The 14,764-nt window shown below is 36.1% G+C and overlaps 20 non-coding genes across 20 annotated transcripts; all 20 read left to right on the plus strand.

Moving 5' to 3' along the window:
- Positions 1-269: 269 nt before the first annotated feature.
- Positions 270-342, plus strand: TRNAV-CAC (transfer RNA valine (anticodon CAC)). Its single transcript has one exon. It is a non-coding gene; the product is annotated as a tRNA-Val (tRNA).
- A 161-nt stretch (positions 343-503) lies between these two features.
- Positions 504-576, plus strand: TRNAV-CAC (transfer RNA valine (anticodon CAC)). The gene has a single exon. It is a non-coding gene; the product is annotated as a tRNA-Val (tRNA).
- Positions 577-737: 161 nt separating this feature from the next.
- TRNAV-CAC (transfer RNA valine (anticodon CAC)) lies at positions 738-810 on the plus strand. The gene has a single exon. It is a non-coding gene; the product is annotated as a tRNA-Val (tRNA).
- Positions 811-971: 161 nt separating this feature from the next.
- TRNAV-CAC (transfer RNA valine (anticodon CAC)) lies at positions 972-1,044 on the plus strand. The gene has a single exon. It is a non-coding gene; the product is annotated as a tRNA-Val (tRNA).
- A 161-nt stretch (positions 1,045-1,205) lies between these two features.
- TRNAG-CCC (transfer RNA glycine (anticodon CCC)) lies at positions 1,206-1,278 on the plus strand. The gene has a single exon. It is a non-coding gene; the product is annotated as a tRNA-Gly (tRNA).
- Positions 1,279-1,439: 161 nt separating this feature from the next.
- Positions 1,440-1,512, plus strand: TRNAV-CAC (transfer RNA valine (anticodon CAC)). The gene has a single exon. It is a non-coding gene; the product is annotated as a tRNA-Val (tRNA).
- A 161-nt stretch (positions 1,513-1,673) lies between these two features.
- TRNAV-CAC (transfer RNA valine (anticodon CAC)) lies at positions 1,674-1,746 on the plus strand. Its single transcript has one exon. It is a non-coding gene; the product is annotated as a tRNA-Val (tRNA).
- Positions 1,747-1,907: 161 nt separating this feature from the next.
- TRNAV-CAC (transfer RNA valine (anticodon CAC)) lies at positions 1,908-1,980 on the plus strand. Its single transcript has one exon. It is a non-coding gene; the product is annotated as a tRNA-Val (tRNA).
- A 161-nt stretch (positions 1,981-2,141) lies between these two features.
- TRNAV-CAC (transfer RNA valine (anticodon CAC)) lies at positions 2,142-2,214 on the plus strand. The gene has a single exon. It is a non-coding gene; the product is annotated as a tRNA-Val (tRNA).
- Positions 2,215-2,843: 629 nt separating this feature from the next.
- TRNAV-CAC (transfer RNA valine (anticodon CAC)) lies at positions 2,844-2,916 on the plus strand. The gene has a single exon. It is a non-coding gene; the product is annotated as a tRNA-Val (tRNA).
- A 629-nt stretch (positions 2,917-3,545) lies between these two features.
- On the plus strand, positions 3,546-3,618 carry TRNAV-CAC (transfer RNA valine (anticodon CAC)). Its single transcript has one exon. It is a non-coding gene; the product is annotated as a tRNA-Val (tRNA).
- A 395-nt stretch (positions 3,619-4,013) lies between these two features.
- Positions 4,014-4,086, plus strand: TRNAV-CAC (transfer RNA valine (anticodon CAC)). The gene has a single exon. It is a non-coding gene; the product is annotated as a tRNA-Val (tRNA).
- Positions 4,087-4,481: 395 nt separating this feature from the next.
- On the plus strand, positions 4,482-4,554 carry TRNAV-CAC (transfer RNA valine (anticodon CAC)). Its single transcript has one exon. It is a non-coding gene; the product is annotated as a tRNA-Val (tRNA).
- A 1,799-nt stretch (positions 4,555-6,353) lies between these two features.
- Positions 6,354-6,426, plus strand: TRNAV-CAC (transfer RNA valine (anticodon CAC)). Its single transcript has one exon. It is a non-coding gene; the product is annotated as a tRNA-Val (tRNA).
- A 629-nt stretch (positions 6,427-7,055) lies between these two features.
- On the plus strand, positions 7,056-7,128 carry TRNAV-CAC (transfer RNA valine (anticodon CAC)). Its single transcript has one exon. It is a non-coding gene; the product is annotated as a tRNA-Val (tRNA).
- Positions 7,129-9,629: 2,501 nt separating this feature from the next.
- Positions 9,630-9,702, plus strand: TRNAV-CAC (transfer RNA valine (anticodon CAC)). Its single transcript has one exon. It is a non-coding gene; the product is annotated as a tRNA-Val (tRNA).
- Positions 9,703-10,331: 629 nt separating this feature from the next.
- TRNAV-CAC (transfer RNA valine (anticodon CAC)) lies at positions 10,332-10,404 on the plus strand. The gene has a single exon. It is a non-coding gene; the product is annotated as a tRNA-Val (tRNA).
- Positions 10,405-12,671: 2,267 nt separating this feature from the next.
- On the plus strand, positions 12,672-12,744 carry TRNAV-CAC (transfer RNA valine (anticodon CAC)). Its single transcript has one exon. It is a non-coding gene; the product is annotated as a tRNA-Val (tRNA).
- Positions 12,745-13,607: 863 nt separating this feature from the next.
- Positions 13,608-13,680, plus strand: TRNAV-CAC (transfer RNA valine (anticodon CAC)). The gene has a single exon. It is a non-coding gene; the product is annotated as a tRNA-Val (tRNA).
- A 629-nt stretch (positions 13,681-14,309) lies between these two features.
- On the plus strand, positions 14,310-14,382 carry TRNAV-CAC (transfer RNA valine (anticodon CAC)). The gene has a single exon. It is a non-coding gene; the product is annotated as a tRNA-Val (tRNA).
- The last annotated feature ends 382 nt before the right edge of the window (positions 14,383-14,764 follow it).

The raw sequence follows: 14,764 nt of genomic DNA on the forward strand, positions 1-14,764 counted from the left end.
CAATTTAAAGTATCTGGAAAGTTACCGAATTGTGTGGTTCCGTGGTGTAGTGGGTATCACGTTCGCTTCACGCGCGAAAGGTCCCCTGTTCGATCCTGGGCGGAATCAAGTGCGTAAACTTACATTTTTCTGTTAACAAATCTTTAGTTTTAATTGCAAATTAAGAACGTCTCAAATGCATGAAATTCTATTCGTTTTCAAATTTACTGCACTTTCATTAAATATCACATATATCAATTTAAAGTATCTGGAAAGTTACCGAATTGTGTGGTTCCGTGGTGTAGTGGGTATCACGTTCGCTTCACACGCGAAAGGTCCCCTGTTCGATCCTGGGCGGAATCAAGTGCGTAAACTTACATTTTTCTGTGAACAAATCTTTAGTTTTAATTGCAAATTAAGAACGTCTCAAATGCATGAAATTCTATTCGTTTTCAAATTTAATGCACTTTCATTAAATATCACATATTACAATTTAAAGTATCTGGAAAGTTACCGAATTGTGTGGTTCCGTGGTGTAGTGGGTATCACGTTCGCTTCACACGCGAAAGGTCCCCAGTTCGGTCCTGGGCGGAATCAAGTGCGTAAACTTACATTTTTCTGTGAACAAATCTTTAGTTTTAATTGCAAATTAAGAACGTCTCAAATGCATGAAATTCTATTCGTTTTCAAATTTAATGCACTTTCATTAAATATCACATATATCAATTTAAAGTATCTGGAAAGTTACCGAATTGTGTGGTTCCGTGGTGTAGTGGGTATCACGTTCGCTTCACACGCGAAAGGTCCCCTGTTCGATCCTGGGCGGAATCAAGTGCGTAAACTTACATTTTTCTGTGAACAAATCTTTAGTTTTAATTGCAAATTAAGAACGTCTCAAATGCATGAAATTCTATTCGTTTTCAAATTTAATGCACTTTCATTAAATATCACATATATCAATTTAAAGTATCTGGAAAGTTACCGAATTGTGTGGTTCCGTGGTGTAGTGGGTATCACGTTCGCTTCACACGCGAAAGGTCCCCTGTTCGATCCTGGGCGGAATCAAGTGCGTAAACTTACATTTTTCTGTGAACAAATCTTTAGTTTTAATTGCAAATTAAGAACGTCTCAAATGCATGAAATTCTATTCGTTTTCAAATTTAATGCACTTTCATTAAATATCACATATATCAATTTAAAGTATCTGGAAAGTTACCGAATTGTGTGGTTCCGTGGTGTAGTGGGTATCACGTTCGCTTCCCACGCGAAAGGTCCCCTGTTCGATCCTGGGCGGAATCAAGTGCGTAAACTTACATTTTTCTGTGAACAAATCTTTAGTTTTAATTGCAAATTAAGAACGTCACAAATGCATGAAATTCTATTCGTTTTCAAATTTAATGCACTTTCATTAAATATCACATATATCAATTTAAAGTATCTGGAAAGTTACCGAATTGTGTGGTTCCGTGGTGTAGTGGGTATCACGTTCGCTTCACACGCGAAAGGTCCCCTGTTCGATCCTGGGCGGAATCAAGTGCGTAAACTTACATTTTTCTGTGAACAAATCTTTAGTTTTAATTGCAAATTAAGAACGTCTCAAATGCATGAAATTCTATTCGTTTTCAAATTTAATGCACTTTCATTAAATATCACATATATCAATTTAAAGTATCTGGAAAGTTACCGAATTGTGTGGTTCCGTGGTGTAGTGGGTATCACGTTCGCTTCACACGCGAAAGGTCCCCAGTTCGGTCCTGGGCGGAATCAAGTGCGTAAACTTACATTTTTCTGTGAACAAATCTTTAGTTTTAATTGCAAATTAAGAACGTCTCAAATGCATGAAATTCTATTCGTTTTCAAATTTAATGCACTTTCATTAAATATCACATATATCAATTTAAAGTATCTGGAAAGTTACCGAATTGTGTGGTTCCGTGGTGTAGTGGGTATCACGTTCGCTTCACACGCGAAAGGTCCCCTGTTCGATCCTGGGCGGAATCAAGTGCGTTAACTTACATTTTTCTGTGAACAAATCTTTAGTTTTAATTGCAAATTAAGAACGTCTCAAATGCATGAAATTCTATTCGTTTTCAAATTTAATGCACTTTCATTAAATATCACATATATCAATTTAAAGTATCTGGAAAGTTACCGAATTGTGTGGTTCCGTGGTGTAGTGGGTATCACGTTCGCTTCACACGCGAAAGGTCCCCTGTTCGATCCTGGGCGGAATCAAGTGCGTAAACTTACATTTTTCTGTGAACAAATCTTTAGTTTTAATTGCAAATTAAGAACGTCTCAAATGCATGAAATTCTATTCGTTTTCAAATTTAATGCACTTTCATTAAATATCACATATATCAATTTAAAGTATCTGGAAAGTTACCGAATTGTGTGGTTCCGTGGTGTAGTGGGTATCACGTTCGCTTCACACACGAAAGGTCCCCTGTTCGATCCTGGGCGGAATCAAGTGCGTAAACTTACATTTTTCTGTGAACAAATCTTTAGTTTTAATTGCAAATTAAGAACGTCTCAAATGCATGAAATTCTATTCGTTTTCAAATTTAATGCACTTTCATTAAATATCACATATATCAATTTAAAGTATCTGGAAAGTTACCGAATTGTGTGGTTCCGTGGTGTAGTGGGTATCACGTTCGCTTCACACACGAAAGGTCCCCTGTTCGATCCTGGGCGGAATCAAGTGCGTAAACTTACATTTTTCTGTGAACAAATCTTTAGTTTTAATTGCAAATTAAGAACGTCTCAAATGCATGAAATTCTATTCGTTTTCAAATTTAATGCACTTTCATTAAATATCACATATATCAATTTAAAGTATCTGGAAAGTTACCGAATTGTGTGGTTCCGTGGTGTAGTGGGTATCACGTTCGCTTCACACGCGAAAGGTCCCCTGTTCGATCCTGGGCGGAATCAAGTGCGTAAACTTACATTTTTCTGTGAACAAATCTTTAGTTTTAATTGCAAATTAAGAACGTCTCAAATGCATGAAATTCTATTCGTTTTCGAATTTAATGCACTTTCATTAAATATCACATATATCAATTTAAAGTATCTGGAAAGTTACCGAATTGTGTGGTTCCGTGGTGTAGTGGGTATCACGTTCGCTTCACACACGAAAGGTCCCCTGTTCGATCCTGGGCGGAATCAAGTGCGTAAACTTACATTTTTCTGTGAACAAATCTTTAGTTTTAATTGCAAATTAAGAACGTCTCAAATGCATGAAATTCTATTCGTTTTCAAATTTAATGCACTTTCATTAAATATCACATATATCAATTTAAAGTATCTGGAAAGTTACCGAATTGTGTGGTTCCGTGGTGTAGTGGGTATCACGTTCGCTTCACACACGAAAGGTCCCCTGTTCGATCCTGGGCGGAATCAAGTGCGTAAACTTACATTTTTCTGTGAACAAATCTTTAGTTTTAATTGCAAATTAAGAACGTCTCAAATGCATGAAATTCTATTCGTTTTCAAATTTAATGCACTTTCATTAAATATCACATATATCAATTTAAAATATCTGGAAAGTTACCGAATTGTGTGGTTCCGTGGTGTAGTGGGTATCACGTTCGCTTCACACGCGAAAGGTCCCCTGTTCGATCCTGGGCGGAATCAAGTGCGTAAACTTACATTTTTCTGTGAACAAATCTTTAGTTTTAATTGCAAATTAAGAACGTCTCAAATGCATGAAATTCTATTCGTTTTCAAATTTAATGCACTTTCATTAAATATCACATATATCAATTTAAAGTATCTGGAAAGTTACCGAATTGTGTGGTTCCGTGGTGTAGTGGGTATCACGTTCGCTTCACACACGAAAGGTCCCCTGTTCGATCCTGGGCGGAATCAAGTGCGTAAACTTACATTTTTCTGTGAACAAATCTTTAGTTTTAATTGCAAATTAAGAACGTCTCAAATGCATGAAATTCTATTCGTTTTCAAATTTAATGCACTTTCATTAAATATCACATATATCAATTTAAAGTATCTGGAAAGTTACCGAATTGTGTGGTTCCGTGGTGTAGTGGGTATCACGTTCGCTTCACACGCGAAAGGTCCCCTGTTCGATCCTGGGCGGAATCAAGTGCGTAAACTTACATTTTTCTGTGAACAAATCTTTAGTTTTAATTGCAAATTAAGAACGTCTCAAATGCATGAAATTCTATTCGTTTTCAAATTTAATGCACTTTCATTAAATATCACATATATCAATTTAAAGTATCTGGAAAGTTACCGAATTGTGTGGTTCCGTGGTGTAGTGGGTATCACGTTCGCTTCACACACGAAAGGTCCCCTGTTCGATCCTGGGCGGAATCAAGTGCGTAAACTTACATTTTTCTGTGAACAAATCTTTAGTTTTAATTGCAAATTAAGAACGTCTCAAATGCATGAAATTCTATTCGTTTTCAAATTTAATGCACTTTCATTAAATATCACATATATCAATTTAAAGTATCTGGAAAGTTACCGAATTGTGTGGTTCCGTGGTGTAGTGGGTATCACGTTCGCTTCACACGCGAAAGGTCCCCTGTTCGATCCTGGGCGGAATCAAGTGCGTAAACTTACATTTTTCTGTGAACAAATCTTTAGTTTTAATTGCAAATTAAGAACGTCTCAAATGCATGAAATTCTATTCGTTTTCAAATTTAATGCACTTTCATTAAATATCACATATATCAATTTAAAGTATCTGGAAAGTTACCGAATTGTGTGGTTCCGTGGTGTAGTGGGTATCACGTTCGCTTCACACACGAAAGGTCCCCTGTTCGATCCTGGGCGGAATCAAGTGCGGAAACTTACATTTTTCTGTGAACAAATCTTTAGTTTTAATTGCAAATTAAGAACGTCTCAAATGCATGAAATTCTATTCGTTTTCACATTTAATGCACTTTCATTAAATATCACATATATCAATTTAAAGTATCTGGAAAGTTACCGAATTGTGTGGTTCCGTGGTGTAGTGGGTATCACGTTCGCTTCACACACGAAAGGTCCCCTGTTCGATCCTGGGCGGAATCAAGTGCGGAAACTTACATTTTTCTGTGAACAAATCTTTAGTTTTAATTGCAAATTAAGAACGTCTCAAATGCATGAAATTCTATTCGTTTTCAAATTTAATGCACTTTCATTAAATATCACATATATCAATTTAAAGTATCTGGAAAGTTACCGAATTGTGTGGTTCCGTGGTGTAGTGGGTATCACGTTCGCTTCACACACGAAAGGTCCCCTGTTCGATCCTGGGCGGAATCAAGTGCGTAAACTTACATTTTTCTGTGAACAAATCTTTAGTTTTAATTGCAAATTAAGAACGTCTCAAATGCATGAAATTCTATTCGTTTTCAAATTTAATGCACTTTCATTAAATATCACATATATCAATTTAAAGTATCTGGAAAGTTACCGAATTGTGTGGTTCCGTGGTGAAGTGGGTATCACGTTCGCTTCACACACGAAAGGTCCCCTGTTCGATCCTGGGCGGAATCAAGTGCGTAAACTTACATTTTTCTGTGAACAAATCTTTAGTTTTAATTGCAAATTAAGAACGTCTCAAATGCATGAAATTCTATTCGTTTTCAAATTTAATGCACTTTCATTAAATATCACATATATCAATTTAAAGTATCTGGAAAGTTACCGAATTGTGTGGTTCCGTGGTGTAGTGGGTATCACGTTCGCTTCACACGCGAAAGGTACCCTGTTCGATCCTGGGCGGAATCAAGTGCGTAAACTTACATTTTTCTGTGAACAAATCTTTAGTTTTAATTGCAAATTAAGAACGTCTCAAATGCATGAAATTCTATTCGTTTTCAAATTTAATGCACTTTCATTAAATATCACATATATCAATTTAAAGTATCTGGAAAGTTACCGAATTGTGTGGTTCCGTGGTGTAGTGGGTATCACGTTCGCTTCACACACGAAAGGTCCCCTGTTCGATCCTGGGCGGAATCAAGTGCGTAAACTTACATTTTTCTGTGAACAAATCTTTAGTTTTAATTGCAAATTAAGAACGTCTCAAATGCATGAAATTCTATTCGTTTTCAAATTTAATGCACTTTCATTAAATATCACATGTATCAATTTAAAGTATCTGGAAAGTTACCGAATTGTGTGGTTCCATGGTGTAGTGGGTATCACGTTCGCTTCACACGCGAAAGGTCCCCTGTTCGATCCTGGGCGGAATCAAGTGCGTAAACTTACATTTTTCTGTGAACAAATCTTTAGTTTTAATTGCAAATTAAGAACGTCACAAATGCATGAAATTCTATTCGTTTTCAAATTTAATGCACTTTCATTAAATATCACATATATCAATTTAAAGTATCTGGAAAGTTACCGAATTGTGTGGTTCCGTGGTGTAGTGGGTATCACGTTCGCTTCACACGCGAAAGGTCCCCAGTTCGGTCCTGGGCGGAATCAAGTGCGTAAACTTACATTTTTCTGTGAACAAATCTTTAGTTTTAATTGCAAATTAAGAACGTCTCAAATGCATGAAATTCTATTCGTTTTCAAATTTAATGCACTTTCATTAAATATCACATATATCAATTTAAAGTATCTGGAAAGTTACCGAATTGTGTGGTTCCGTGGTGTAGTGGGTATCACGTTCGCTTCACACACGAAAGGTCCCCTGTTCGATCCTGGGCGGAATCAAGTGCGTAAACTTACATTTTTCTGTGAACAAATCTTTAGTTTTAATTGCAAATTAAGAACGTCTCAAATGCATGAAATTCTATTCGTTTTCAAATTTAATGCACTTTCATTAAATATCACATATATCAATTTAAAGTATCTGGAAAGTTACCGAATTGTGTGGTTCCGTGGTGTAGTGGGTATCACGTTCGCTTCACACACGAAAGGTCCCCTGTTCGATCCTGGGCGGAATCAAGTGCGTAAACTTACATTTTTCTGTGAACAAATCTTTAGTTTTAATTGCAAATTAAGAACGTCTCAAATGCATGAAATTCTATTCGTTTTCAAATTTAATGCACTTTCATTAAATATCACATATATCAATTTAAAGTATCTGGAAAGTTACCGAATTGTGTGGTTCCGTGGTGTAGTGGGTATCACGTTCGCTTCACACGCGAAAGGTCCCCTGTTCGATCCTGGGCGGAATCAAGTGCGTAAACTTACATTTTTCTGTGAACAAATCTTTAGTTTTAATTGCAAATTAAGAACGTCTCAAATGCATGAAATTCTATTCGTTTTCAAATTTAATGCACTTTCATTAAATATCACATATATCAATTTAAAGTATCTGGAAAGTTACCGAATTGTGTGGTTCCGTGGTGTAGTGGGTATCACGTTCGCTTCACACGCGAAAGGTACCCTGTTCGATCCTGGGCGGAATCAAGTGCGTAAACTTACATTTTTCTGTGAACAAATCTTTAGTTTTAATTGCAAATTAAGAACGTCTCAAATGCATGAAATTCTATTCGTTTTCAAATTTAATGCACTTTCATTAAATATCACATATATCAATTTAAAGTATCTGGAAAGTTACCCAATTGTGTGGTTCCGTGGTGTAGTGGGTATCACGTTCGCTTCACACACGAAAGGTCCCCTGTTCGATCCTGGGCGGAATCAAGTGCGTAAACTTACATTTTTCTGTGAACAAATCTTTAGTTTTAATTGCAAATTAAGAACGTCTCAAATGCATGAAATTCTATTCGTTTTCAAATTTAATGCACTTTCATTAAATATCACATATATCAATTTAAAGTATCTGGAAAGTTACCGAATTGTGTGGTTCCGTGGTGAAGTGGGTATCACGTTCGCTTCACACACGAAAGGTCCCCTGTTCGATCCTGGGCGGAATCAAGTGCGTAAACTTACATTTTTCTGTGAACAAATCTTTAGTTTTAATTGCAAATTAAGAACGTCTCAAATGCATGAAATTCTATTCGTTTTCAAATTTAATGCACTTTCATTAAATATCACATATATCAATTTAAAGTATCTGGAAAGTTACCGAATTGTGTGGTTCCGTGGTGTAGTGGGTATCACGTTCGCTTCACACACGAAAGGTCCCCTGTTCGATCTTGGGCGGAATCAAGTGCGTAAACTTACATTTTTCTGTGAACAAATCTTTAGTTTTAATTGCAAATTAAGAACGTCTCAAATGCATGAAATTCTATTCGTTTTCAAATTTAATGCACTTTCATTAAATATCACATATATCAATTTAAAGTATCTGGAAAGTTACCGAATTGTGTGGTTCCGTGGTGAAGTGGGTATCACGTTCGCTTCACACACGAAAGGTCCCCTGTTCGATCCTGGGCGGAATCAAGTGCGTAAACTTACATTTTTCTGTGAACAAATCTTTAGTTTTAATTGCAAATTAAGAACGTCTCAAATGCATGAAATTCTATTCGTTTTCAAATTTAATGCACTTTCATTAAATATCACATATATCAATTTAAAGTATCTGGAAAGTTACCGAATTGTGTGGTTCCGTGGTGTAGTGGGTATCACGTTTGCTTCACACGCGAAAGGTCCCCTGTTCGATCCTGGGCGGAATCAAGTGCGTAAACTTACATTTTTCTGTGAACAAATCTTTAGTTTTAATTGCAAATTAAGAACGTCTCAAATGCATGAAATTCTATTCGTTTTCAAATTTAATGCACTTTCATTAAATATCACATATATCAATTTAAAGTATCTGGAAAGTTACCGAATTGTGTGGTTCCGTGGTGTAGTGGGTATCACGTTCGCTTCACACACGAAAGGTCCCCTGTTCGATCCTGGGCGGAATCAAGTGCGTAAACTTACATTTTTCTGTGAACAAATCTTTAGTTTTAATTGCAAATTAAGAACGTCTCAAATGCATGAAATTCTATTCGTTTTCAAATTTAATGCACTTTCATTAAATATCACATATATCAATTTAAAGTATCTGGAAAGTTACCGAATTGTGTGGTTCCGTGGTGTAGTGGGTATCACGTTCGCATCACACGCGAAAGGTCCCCTGTTCGATCCTGGGCGGAATCAAGTGCGTAAACTTACATTTTTCTGTGAACAAATCTTTAGTTTTAATTGCAAATTAAGAACGTCTCAAATGCTTGAAATTCTATTCGTTTTCAAATTTAATGCACTTTCATTAAATATCACATATATCAATTTAAAGTATCTGGAAAGTTACCGAATTGTGTGGTTCCGTGGTGTAGTGGGTATCACGTTCGCTTCACACACGAAAGGTCCCCTGTTCGATCCTGGGCGGAATCAAGTGCGTAAACTTACATTTTTCTGTGAACAAATCTTTAGTTTTAATTGCAAATTAAGAACGTCTCAAATGCATGAAATTCTATTCGTTTTCAAATTTAATGCACTTTCATTAAATATCACATGTATCAATTTAAAGTATCTGGAAAGTTACCGAATTGTGTGGTTCCATGGTGTAGTGGGTATCACGTTCGCTTCACACGCGAAAGGTCCCCTGTTCGATCCTGGGCGGAATCAAGTGCGTAAACTTACATTTTTCTGTGAACAAATCTTTAGTTTTAATTGCAAATTAAGAACGTCACAAATGCATGAAATTCTATTCGTTTTCAAATTTAATGCACTTTCATTAAATATCACATATATCAATTTAAAGTATCTGGAAAGTTACCGAATTGTGTGGTTCCGTGGTGTAGTGGGTATCACGTTCGCTTCACACGCGAAAGGTCCCCAGTTCGGTCCTGGGCGGAATCAAGTGCGTAAACTTACATTTTTCTGTGAACAAATCTTTAGTTTTAATTGCAAATTAAGAACGTCTCAAATGCATGAAATTCTATTCGTTTTCAAATTTAATGCACTTTCATTAAATATCACATATATCAATTTAAAGTATCTGGAAAGTTACCGAATTGTGTGGTTCCGTGGTGTAGTGGGTATCACGTTCGCTTCACACACGAAAGGTCCCCTGTTCGATCCTGGGCGGAATCAAGTGCGTAAACTTACATTTTTCTGTGAACAAATCTTTAGTTTTAATTGCAAATTAAGAACGTCTCAAATGCATGAAATTCTATTCGTTTTCAAATTTAATGCACTTTCATTAAATATCACATATATCAATTTAAAGTATCTGGAAAGTTACCGAATTGTGTGGTTCCGTGGTGTAGTGGGTATCACGTTCGCTTCACACACGAAAGGTCCCCTGTTCGATCCTGGGCGGAATCAAGTGCGTAAACTTACATTTTTCTGTGAACAAATCTTTAGTTTTAATTGCAAATTAAGAACGTCTCAAATGCATGAAATTCTATTCGTTTTCAAATTTAATGCACTTTCATTAAATATCACATATATCAATTTAAAGTATCTGGAAAGTTACCGAATTGTGTGGTTCCGTGGTGTAGTGGGTATCACGTTCGCTTCACACGCGAAAGGTCCCCTGTTCGATCCTGGGCGGAATCAAGTGCGTAAACTTACATTTTTCTGTGAACAAATCTTTAGTTTTAATTGCAAATTAAGAACGTCTCAAATGCATGAAATTCTATTCGTTTTCAAATTTAATGCACTTTCATTAAATATCACATATATCAATTTAAAGTATCTGGAAAGTTACCGAATTGTGTGGTTCCGTGGTGTAGTGGGTATCACGTTCGCTTCACACGCGAAAGGTACCCTGTTCGATCCTGGGCGGAATCAAGTGCGTAAACTTACATTTTTCTGTGAACAAATCTTTAGTTTTAATTGCAAATTAAGAACGTCTCAAATGCATGAAATTCTATTCGTTTTCAAATTTAATGCACTTTCATTAAATATCACATATATCAATTTAAAGTATCTGGAAAGTTACCCAATTGTGTGGTTCCGTGGTGTAGTGGGTATCACGTTCGCTTCACACACGAAAGGTCCCCTGTTCGATCCTGGGCGGAATCAAGTGCGTAAACTTACATTTTTCTGTGAACAAATCTTTAGTTTTAATTGCAAATTAAGAACGTCTCAAATGCATGAAATTCTATTCGTTTTCAAATTTAATGCACTTTCATTAAATATCACATATATCAATTTAAAGTATCTGGAAAGTTACCGAATTGTGTGGTTCCGTGGTGAAGTGGGTATCACGTTCGCTTCACACACGAAAGGTCCCCTGTTCGATCCTGGGCGGAATCAAGTGCGTAAACTTACATTTTTCTGTGAACAAATCTTTAGTTTTAATTGCAAATTAAGAACGTCTCAAATGCATGAAATTCTATTCGTTTTCAAATTTAATGCACTTTCATTAAATATCACATATATCAATTTAAAGTATCTGGAAAGTTACCGAATTGTGTGGTTCCGTGGTGTAGTGGGTATCACGTTCGCTTCACACACGAAAGGTCCCCTGTTCGATCTTGGGCGGAATCAAGTGCGTAAACTTACATTTTTCTGTGAACAAATCTTTAGTTTTAATTGCAAATTAAGAACGTCTCAAATGCATGAAATTCTATTCGTTTTCAAATTTAATGCACTTTCATTAAATATCACATATATCAATTTAAAGTATCTGGAAAGTTACCGAATTGTGTGGTTCCGTGGTGAAGTGGGTATCACGTTCGCTTCACACACGAAAGGTCCCCTGTTCGATCCTGGGCGGAATCAAGTGCGTAAACTTACATTTTTCTGTGAACAAATCTTTAGTTTTAATTGCAAATTAAGAACGTCTCAAATGCATGAAATTCTATTCGTTTTCAAATTTAATGCACTTTCATTAAATATCACATATATCAATTTAAAGTATCTGGAAAGTTACCGAATTGTGTGGTTCCGTGGTGTAGTGGGTATCACGTTTGCTTCACACGCGAAAGGTCCCCTGTTCGATCCTGGGCGGAATCAAGTGCGTAAACTTACATTTTTCTGTGAACAAATCTTTAGTTTTAATTGCAAATTAAGAACGTCTCAAATGCATGAAATTCTATTCGTTTTCAAATTTAATGCACTTTCATTAAATATCACATATATCAATTTAAAGTATCTGGAAAGTTACCGAATTGTGTGGTTCCGTGGTGTAGTGGGTATCACGTTCGCTTCACACACGAAAGGTCCCCTGTTCGATCCTGGGCGGAATCAAGTGCGTAAACTTACATTTTTCTGTGAACAAATCTTTAGTTTTAATTGCAAATTAAGAACGTCTCAAATGCATGAAATTCTATTCGTTTTCAAATTTAATGCACTTTCATTAAATATCACATATATCAATTTAAAGTATCTGGAAAGTTACCGAATTGTGTGGTTCCGTGGTGTAGTGGGTATCACGTTCGCATCACACGCGAAAGGTCCCCTGTTCGATCCTGGGCGGAATCAAGTGCGTAAACTTACATTTTTCTGTGAACAAATCTTTAGTTTTAATTGCAAATTAAGAACGTCTCAAATGCTTGAAATTCTATTCGTTTTCAAATTTAATGCACTTTCATTAAATATCACATATATCAATTTAAAGTATCTGGAAAGTTACCGAATTGTGTGGTTCCGTGGTGTAGTGGGTATTACGTTCGCTTCACACACGAAAGGTCCCCTGTTCGATCCTGGGCGGAATCAAGTGCGTAAACTTACATTTTTCTGTGAACAAATCTTTAGTTTTAATTGCAAATTAAGAACGTCTCAAATGCATGAAATTCTATTCGTTTTCAAATTTAATGCACTTTCATTAAATATCACATGTATCAATTTAAAGTATCTGGAAAGTTACCGAATTGTGTGGTTCCGTGGTGTAGTGGGTATCACGTTCGCTTCACACGCGAAAGGTCCCCTGTTCGATCCTGGGCGGAATCAAGTGCGTAAACTTACATTTTTCTGTGAACAAATCTTTAGTTTTAATTGCAAATTAAGAACGTCACAAATGCATGAAATTCTATTCGTTTTCAAATTTAATGCACTTTCATTAAATATCACATATATCAATTTAAAGTATCTGGAAAGTTACCGAATTGTGTGGTTCCGTGGTGTAGTGGGTATCACGTTCGCTTCACACGCGAAAGGTCCCCAGTTCGGTCCTGGGTGGAATCAAGTGCGTAAACTTACATTTTTCTGTGAACAAATCTTTAGTTTTAATTGCAAATTAAGAACGTCTCAAATGCATGAAATTCTATTCGTTTTCAAATTTAATGCACTTTCATTAAATATCACATATATCAATTTAAAGTATCTGGAAAGTTACCGAATTGTGTGGTTCCGTGGTGTAGTGGGTATCACGTTCGCTTCACACACGAAAGGTCCCCTGTTCGATCCTGGGCGGAATCAAGTGCGTAAACTTACATTTTTCTGTGAACAAATCTTTAGTTTTAATTGCAAATTAAGAACGTCTCAAATGCATGAAATTCTATTCGTTTTCAAATTTAATGCACTTTCATTAAATATCACATATATCAATTTAAAGTATCTGGAAAGTTACCGAATTGTGTGGTTCCGTGGTGTAGTGGGTATCACGTTCGCTTCACACACGAAAGGTCCCCTGTTCGATCCTGGGCGGAATCAAGTGCGTAAACTTACATTTTTCTGTGAACAAATCTTTAGTTTTAATTGCAAATTAAGAACGTCTCATATGCATGAAATTCTATTCGTTTTCAAATTTAATGCACTTTCATTAAATATCACATATATCAATTTAAAGTATCTGGAAAGTTACCGAATTGTGTGGTTCCGTGGTGTAGTGGGTATCACGTTCGCTTCACACGCGAAAGGTCCCCTGTTCGATCCTGGGCGGAATCAAGTGCGTAAACTTACATTTTTCTGTGAACAAATCTTTAGTTTTAATTGCAAATTAAGAACGTCTCAAATGCATGAAATTCTATTCGTTTTCAAATTTAATGCACTTTCATTAAATATCACATATATCAATTTAAAGTATCTGGAAAGTTACCGAATTGTGTGGTTCCGTGGTGTAGTGGGTATCACGTTCGCTTCACACACGAAAGGTCCCCTGTTCGATCCTGGGCGGAATCAAGTGCGTAAACTTACATTTTTCTGTGAACAAATCTTTAGTTTTAATTGCAAATTAAGAACGTCTCAAATGCATGAAATTCTATTCGTTTTCAAATTTAATGCACTTTCATTAAATATCACATATATCAATTTAAAGTATCTGGAAAGTTACCGAATTGTGTGGTTCCGTGGTGTAGTGGGTATCACGTTCGCTTCACACACGAAAGGTCCCCTGTTCGATCCTGGGCGGAATCAAGTGCGTAAAGTTACATTTTTCTGTGAACAAATCTTTAGTTTTAATTGCAAATTAAGAACGTCTCAAATGCATGAAATTCTATTCGTTTTCAAATTTAATGCACTTTCATTAAATATCACATATATCAATTTAAAGTATCTGGAAAGTTACCGAATTGTGTGGTTCCGTGGTGTAGTGGGTATCACGTTCGCTTCACACGCGAAAGGTCCCCTGTTCGATCCTGGGCGGAATCAAGTGCGTAAACTTACATTTTTCTGTGAACAAATCTTTAGTTTTAATTGCAAATTAAGAACGTCTCAAATGCTTGAAATTCTATTCGTTTTCAAATTTAATGCACTTTCATTAAATATCACATATATCAATTTAAAGTATCTGGAAAGTTACCGAATTGTGTGGTTCCGTGTTGTAGTGGGTATCACGTTCGCTTCACACGCGAAAGGTCCCCAGTTCGGTCCTGGGCGGAATCAAGTGCGTGAACTTACATTTTTCTGTGAACAAATCTTTAGTTTTAATTGCAAATTAAGAACGTCTCAAATGCATGAAATTCTATTCGTTTTCAAATTTAATGCACTTTCATTAAATATCACATATATCAATTTAAAGTATCTGGAAAGT

Source organism: Parasteatoda tepidariorum, chromosome 9 (genome assembly GCF_982258835.1).
Source record: "Parasteatoda tepidariorum strain Cologne lab strain chromosome 9, Ptep-v5.0, whole genome shotgun sequence".
Lineage (NCBI taxonomy): Eukaryota > Metazoa > Arthropoda > Arachnida > Araneae > Theridiidae > Parasteatoda > Parasteatoda tepidariorum.